Source organism: Manis javanica, chromosome 1 (genome assembly GCF_040802235.1).
Source record: "Manis javanica isolate MJ-LG chromosome 1, MJ_LKY, whole genome shotgun sequence".
NCBI classification, from domain to species: domain Eukaryota; kingdom Metazoa; phylum Chordata; class Mammalia; order Pholidota; family Manidae; genus Manis; species Manis javanica.
Genome location: NC_133156.1, coordinates 229,025,995 through 229,034,544, shown reverse-complemented (window position 1 = coordinate 229,034,544; position 8,550 = coordinate 229,025,995).

The window sequence follows — 8,550 nt, the reverse complement described above, 5'->3', positions numbered from 1 at the left end:
GCAAGGAATGGAGCGTTGCTGGTTGGTGAGGATCCTGAGAGAACCAGGTGGGAAGGTGAGACAAGAAAGATGAGGCTTCTGATGATGCAGACCTGGGTTCTGGGCAATTACTGCAGAAGTGGAGTCTATATTTTATGCTTTATCATGAAAAAGCAATTGTTTTGAGGTAATAACCATCTACCCGATGAACTTCATTGGATGGAAGAATCTTATTTTCTTATTCAAGTTTGAAGATCAAACTTGAGCAAGTGATTCGGTTTCTCCCTCCCTCCTCCCTTCCTACTTCCTTTTTCCTCTTATTCACTGGGCTCATTCTACATAACTGGCTTTACATACAAAGCACCGTGGTCAAAAGAGTATGTAAGACTTGCTCCCTGTCCCCAAGAATGACAAGCAAATAGATCATAACACAGTGTGGTAAGTTGCAAGAACCACACTGATAAAGAAGCGAACAGGAAATACATCTAATCTGACTTTAGTCTATACTTTCTAGATTCTTACACATCTTTCCATTTCAGACATCAGCCCCCTTCTGGCTCTGGGTGTTCTGTATCTGACATGGACCAGAAAGAGAAGAATCTTGAAATGAATCAGACCCTTTTGAAAACCTCTACTCTAAGAAAACTTTAAAGAATCCAGCCCCTGAAGGGTTTGGCCTGGAAACCCTTCTCAGTCCCCTGGAAGAGGACCACTCTCCCCATCAAAGTGATGTCCTATTTGAGTTTAGTAACACAGAGCCAAGGTCAGTCTGGTGTTTCTCACTTTACAAATTCTCATCTGTCAAGAGATGCTAAAGGAATCGCTTACAATCAAATGTATCCCAAGGCCATCAACATTTAAAAGCCGGCCATTGTTTACCAAGTTCTGTCAACTAGAATTGGGTATTTCTTGCATTTGTTTGTTTGAGGAAAAAGTTATTTTGCTCTCTCTAACCACTTGCCCTGCAAAAAAAGAGAAAGTGTTTAAACAAACAAATTTCACAAAGTAGTCTTCTTTCATTGTGGGAGGGCAGGCTCCCTACACTGTGGTACATAAAAATGACTTGGTCGATAGCATGAATAAACTATGAACACGGCTGCTTTAAACTAACACATATGCTTTAAAATGCTCATTGCAAATAGTCTGTGCAGACTTTAATCTATTTTAATGATGCTTTATAAACTATTAAATATTTTTAAGGATATTTTGGTCTTATTTAATTCTTAACACAGCTGGTGAGATGGGCAAAATGATTTGCGGTTTGCAGATGGGATCTATAGTGTTCAGAGCTGCTCAAAACTGTCCAAGGTTATGTAGTCAGAGAACAGAAGGGGTGAGATGGCACTGAGGTCGGCCTGACTCTAAACTTTATTCATTTACTACTGATCTAGTGTCCTTCAGCTACATTCTCCCTTTCCCCCATACTTACACAGTCAGCACCATCTGGAGAGGCAATGTGGGGCCAAGGACAGAACAGACAGATGCAAATGAGGCGCCTTGGAATCTCAGTCTGATGCCATTGTGTGCTTACAAGTGGCTCTTAGGACTGAGTTGTCCAAAACTAAGACACACTTGGATTCAAATTACAGTCCAGAAGGGCCCACACGTGAAACCAGTGCAGTGTCACGGCATGGAACACCCAGCCATCGGGACACACAGAGAGGACAGCCCTGGACAGCCCTGCGGTGGTTTCTAAGATGTGGTGGAACAGTTAGACAGTGCCAGCTTCCAAAAGGCTCCCACTACCCTCAACCCTGGATGCTTCAGAGAATGCCACGGGGGGATTTCGGTTTTGTGACTACTGGAATATAGAACTCACTCTTCACGGAAGCCCCAAACCTCTGTCCTCCAGCTCTCTGTGTGCAGTACAGAAACTTAAAATTAAAAGGAAAACATTAAAGCCTCAACAGATTATTTTCATCTGGGGTTTCTCCACCTCAGCACTATCGGCATTTGGGGAATGCGTCGTTCTTGGTTGGTGGGGAGAGGCTGCCCTGTGCAGTGTGGGAAGCTTAGCATCCTTGGCTTCTACCCGCTAGATTCCAGTAGCACCCCCAGTCGCGACAACCAAAAATGTCTCCAGACATTGCCAAATATCCCCCTGGGTACAAAATCACCCCCTGTTGAGAATCACTGCTGTTATGATTCTCCAAAGAGGATGCTTCTTGGCTTCTTTGGTTTCTCCTAATGATCTGGAAGACATTAAAAATATCACATGCGTTAGCCATTGTCCAGGAGACAGATTTTGATTCTTAAGAGCTTTCATGGGATTCCTCCCCTCAGTCAAAATGATCAATAAATAGTTCAATTATCTAATTGTTAGAGGATATCAAGTTTGTTCTCATTTGCAAACCTTGAGAAAATATGCTATCACCATAGGCAATTAAATGACCATATATCAGTGAGTTCTGAGACCACTTTTTAATGTTGTAATCTTAATCTCTCTGGAAATGCATCGCCTTATCTAACCCTTTGAAGAATTGTGAGAGTTAAATGAAGTAATACATATATCTGTCATATATAGGGTTGTCAGGTTTAGCAAATAAAACAGGACATTCAGTAAAATTAGAATTTAAGATAAACAACAATTGTTTAGTATAAGTATGTCTCATCCAGTTGTTAGTGACCTTAGTCATAATAGTACAAGTGTTTACTGGTAACTATTATTACTGTGAGCTTAGAACGAGAAAGAGCCAGTTGAGAAAACCATGTGTAGTTTCTGTCTTTAAAGCAAACTGATGTTAAAAACCAACCAAAAAGAGATATTTGGGGTCTTCCTAAAGAACCAGTTTTGAACACTTCAGATCTTTCACAGTTTCTTATTCTTTGCTTGATTTCTCCTTTATTATTCAGAAGTCCTATTAGCTAATAATTCAACTAGGCTCTACTCTCTCTATATATATAGAGTGTCTACTTTATTGTGATCCTTTGTTATTGTCATGTCTTATAGGTAAATAATCAGGAAACAACCTTCTAAATATTTTGAGATATGAATGAAATGAAAGATCAAGTAGGGAGTTAGAAAGAGCTGCTATCAAACCCCCATCTGTCATGCCCTGATTAGGTGAGAGGTTCACAACCTCTCTGGTCTAGGCTTCATCATCCGTAGAACAATATCATGTACTCAGCAGGGCTGCTCAAAAGGTACAATGAAGTCATGCCTTTAAAAAGAACTTTGTAAGTAATATTTGCAAGTTAGTTTCCTTTCCTTTTTTGTTTTCCTTTCATTCCCTACCCTACCCTAGAGTACATAATTTTGATTTTTTAACCCCTTTAAAAAGAAATAGCTACAACTAAAGGATGCAATAAATGGAAAATCATAACTCACTAGTTTTAAAATGATTAGGGAGAATTGATAGCTTGTTAATTAATTTTCAGATGAAAGGGCATGGGCTCTGGAGTCAGTTCAACCTGGTTTAAATCTTGTCACATCTTAACCATAGGTAAGGTACTAAGCTTTTTTGAGCTGATTTCACTCTTTGATAGTATCCACAAAATATTTACTTATGATCACTGCAAGAATCAAATAGGTAATATACATGAAGATTCTTTGTAAACCATAAATCAATCACAAATGTTGGCCAGAAATACTGCTTGTTTGTAAAAATAAAAGAAATTCTGTCTCCGACTTGAGGAAATCACACCAGCTGGCTCAGTGGTGGTTTGAATGTGAACTGCGAGGCTCAGCTCTAGAAGCACAATTTAGTTGCCTGTGTAATATTCATTCTCCCCCTCTGTTTTATTAACAAACACCTCACTTTATTCAGTACAGCAAAATGCACAGTTAAAAGCTTGTATTTCTCAGCCTTTTCAGCTATAAGTTGCCAATGAGATATAAATAAGGTAAGTCAAGGTATTGGAGAGGCAGGCAGATCTTCCCAGAAGGCTCTGGGGCTGATTCACTTGAGAGATGTGAGAATCTGTGTTTTTCCTCTTTTTCCCCACTGCCTGGCATGTAGATGTGATGCTTAAAACTGCAGACAACAGCTTATGACAATGACATGAACTTGAGGATGGAAACTATATGCTCATAAAGTAGAAAATATGAAAAGAATTGGACTATTTCTGATGACACTGGCGTTGCTATGCTAACCCCAAACTACTTACTTTTCCTAAGTAATAGATAAACAAACAAAATGTATACCTTCATAAAGCCTCTGGAATTTTTGTTGTTCTTGTTGTTATAAAAAGGCAAACTTATTCTTAGTGCATTAAGAAAAGTAAAGATATATGCATTCCCTTAATTTCAAGCAAAGTTTACCCAAAGGTGTTGAAAACTTATATCTACACAATAACCTACACATATGTATTTATAGCAGCTTTGTTGTCAAAACCTGGAAGCAATCAAGATATCCTCCAGTAGGTGAATAGATAAGTAGACTGTGGCACACCCAGAAAATGGAATATTATTTGGTGCTAGAAAGAAATGAGCTGTCAAGCCATGAAAAGATGTGGAGGATCAAATGCATAGTGCTAAATGAAAGAAGCCAATCTGAAAAGGCTACATACTATATGATTCCAACTGTACGACATTCTGGAAAAGGCAAAACTATGGAGACAATAAAAAGAGCAGTGGTTGCCAGGGGTCAGAGAGGAGGGCAGGATGAATATGCAGAGCACAGAGGATTTTTAGGGCTGTGAAATTACTATCATGAAGGAGACAAACCATTACACGTTTGTCCAAACACATAGAATGAACAGTACCAACAGTGAACCCTAATGGAAATTCTGGACTTTGGGTGATGGTGGTGTGCCAGAGTAGCCCCGTCAGTTGTAACAGATGCACCACTTTGGTGGCAGATGTTAATGGTAGGAGAGGCCATGCATGTGGGGCAGGGGATATATGTGAGCTCTCTCTACCTCCCCTCAATCTTGCCATGAACCTAAAACTGCTTTAAAAAAATAAAATCTTAATTGCAAAATATTTCAACCAAGGACCCTAGAAAGAAATACTTTGCTTCCTCAATGCAGCATCTATTACAAACCTAAGCTTACACCTGATACCACAAGGGTCATGTGACAACTCTCTTCCATCTCTTGATTCATATTTGGTTCTCATCTCTGAGCTGTACTACACGTAAGTGCCAGGGCCATACTGCATCCGTAGCTTGCATTCTAACCAGTGCAAGGGCACATGAAAGTGTCTCCCTCCTAGCCATGTATGACATGCCATTTGGAATACACAGTAATGAAAGTTTGCAGCAATACTTCACGTTAGTACTGTGGCACTATGGACTGCCTGGTAAATTGCTGTTACATATGTTTTTGGGGAACAACTGTGTAGATGCTTAAAGAATCCTTCATTTCTGGGTGATTTATCCAAAGTTGATCATCATAAATGTGTATCTAATAAATTTCTTATGTGGGGGTAGAATATTATTTTATATATTCCAATTTTCAATTTTTCTCACAGTTTTGTGGAATTTTGTTACTATGGTGGTATTTGTTATCATTGATAAATCTTGTTTTCTATTTCTAGCTTATTAAGGGGCATTTACAAATCCAAAATGTTCTTTCCATGCATTTGTATAATCATAATAGCATTTAGTGGTCAGCCTTAAAAAAAATCTCAAGAATTTTAGGAACTAGCCAAAGTTAGGCTGAATTATTTATAAGAAATCTAATTGTCTTCTTTTGTTTTTCTACATATTCCAGGAATTTTTTAACTATCCCATTATTAGATAAAGTAGAGAATCATGATTAACTATAGCATGAAACCCTTTAATCATACTATTATAATAAAACAGTAACATTCACTGACTGTGAGACTCTTAACTACCCACCAGGCACTGTGCTAAGTACTTTGCAAATGTGAATTCAATCAACTGTCCTCAGTACAATTCAGTACAATTTTATTTATTAATTGGCATGAATTCCCTCCATTTTACAAAAGAACTAAAACATAAAATTTCAATAGCCTTCCCATAATTACAAAACAAGTAAGTTGTATGTGCTTAAGGAGGTGGGCATGGGACAGGGGTGAGGGTCAGCAAGCAAACCCAGGCCTGATTCCAAGCCCCATCCATAGTCTGTTAGAATCCACAACGTCTCAACCTCTATTATCCTAATTTCATGGTGCATGGTGTAAAAATAAGCAAAAGCATTATTTGGCCTCAGCTTTCTCCCTACAAAACCCTAATATACTTCTTGTTCACATAAGAAGGTGACTAAAGCAACCATGGATAGACAACCTCAGATGCAGGAACATGACACTGTGTTCCCATGAGGACAGGGTAACCCAGGAGAAAGGGGTGTGTCAAGAGTCAGGGCCTGCTCAGATCCCCAGATGAAGGAGCTCACCCTGAACCGGTACAAGCCACTTCCCTTAACTGAGCTTTGTTTCCTCGTCAGGAAACACTTAGGAGTTGAACGAGGTGCTCTCTTCTATTTCTGAAATCTGTTGAATTCACCCCCAGGACATGGGGGAAAGTTCGAGATAAAATTCTCTGGGGAAGACAGATAAGCTCTGGGGCATCAAGCCCTCGGATGGTTTTCAACCTGTAGGACACGTTCCTTGCCTTTCCATATAAGGCTTCAGAGAGTTTTAAGGGGCAAAGGATTCTGAATCTGAGACAAAAATAATACTTTTCTCTTATATTTTTATAATGCTGAACAATTAACTGGGTGCCATCACGTGTATTACCTCCTCAACAACTGCTGTAGATAGTGGCAGCATTAGTGTTCTAACTCCACAGAGGAGAGGTTAAGCCTCCGGGAGAGGGGGCGACTTACTGAAATTACAGAACCGATTGCTGAACTGCTGGATTTGGACCTCATTGAGTTCTTGGATCCAATTCTCTTGCCTCAGAATACTAACTTTATTATGTCTGTAATCAGAGATCAAAACAATGGAAATTCAGTCCTGACTCTTTGGGACCAAAGGTTCATCAGTATACTTAGGGTTAGTATTTGTGAATCGTGGTTCACAGTGATAATTTCTGCAGTGTAGACATGTCCGTCATCCTGATTGCTTTTCTAAGAACATCTCTGACTTCATATCAACCTGAAGTTCTCTCTCTCTTTTTCTCTGACTCCAGTTTTCTGTCTCTCTCTCTCTCCATATATGGTTGTATGAACATATGACATCACTTGTAGAAAGGTGTATTTTTATTTTCTTCATTTATTGATATGATTTTTGGCACCTGTTCCTTCAACAGAGCACCTACTAACCACTAGATGCTGTGTTAGGCACTGCGGACACCAAGATAGATAAGACATCTCCATCACCACTACCTCGCTCACAGAGCTCACAGTCCAATGGAGGATTCAAATGTGCCCTGAAATAACTAACACAAGGCATGAAGTGTTCATTACATAATAATATAGCAAAGTGAACGGGAGCTCAGAAGAGGAACTGATCCCTTTACTCTTTCTTCTGAAGGTAGGGGAATCCCTAGCAGAAGAGGACAATAAAAGGGGGAGGCTTACCAACAAAAGTTCATTTTGAAAAGTCCCTCAAATATCTCCCGTCCTAGTAGCATGGTGCAAAACAATGTGCCATTGGAAATCCCTTAAGAAAGGATTTCTGCAGACCTCCTGGAATGGAATAAAGAAGTTCTTTGGGCCTTGAATGTATTCTTGTTTTAGCTGTGGAAAGAAAGTAAGTCCCACATGTTGTCAGCCTCTTTGTTGAAGGCCCATTACTGGCTCCTTATTCTGAAACCACTAGTTTTCCTGATGATGTAGGTGGGAGAGAAAAATCTACCTATAAGATGTTAAATAAATAATATTCACATAATGAACACTGCAAATCTTACCAACATAAGCTCTTTTCAGCATCCTCTTGAATGTGCACCTCCAAGTTCACAGATGGGAGTGAGTCCATTGCCCCTGCATTTGAGACCCTACCTCCGCCTTCCGTATCTTTCCCTTCTTTCTAATACATATCCCACCACCTCCACCCACTTCCTCAGCCTTACTCTGCAGCCTAACCCAAGGCCCAGCTTTTTTCTTAAGGCCTTACCCATAGCAGTCCCCAAACCACCCCTTTCTCTCTTTCCTAGTTTTATCACTCATTTGCCAATGATCTTTTTTAATACATATTTTTTATTGAAGTATAGTTGATGTACAATATTATATTGGTACACAATATTATACACAACATAGTAATTCCACAGTTATCTACATTATTAAATCTTCACCCCAACTACTGTAGTTAGTATCTGCCAATGTAAAAAGATGTTACAGAAAAGATGTTACAGAAGTATTGACTATATTCTCTATACTGTCCTTTCATACCCATGACTAATTTATATTATAATTGAGATTTGGTGCCTCTTTATCCCCTTCACCTATTTCACTCCTTCACCCCACTTCTCCCCGATGGTAACCACCAGTCACTTCTTGGTGTCTATGAATCTACTGCTGTTTTGTTCATTTTGTTTTGTTTGGCTTTTGGATTCCACATATAAGTGAAATATGGTATTTGTCTTTCTCCACCTGGTTTATTTCACTTAGCAAAATATCCTCAAAGTCTGTTCATGTTCTTGCAAATGGCAAGATTAATTTCTTTTTTATGGCTGAATAATATTCCATTGTTTATATGTTCCACATTTTTTTTATCCATTCCTC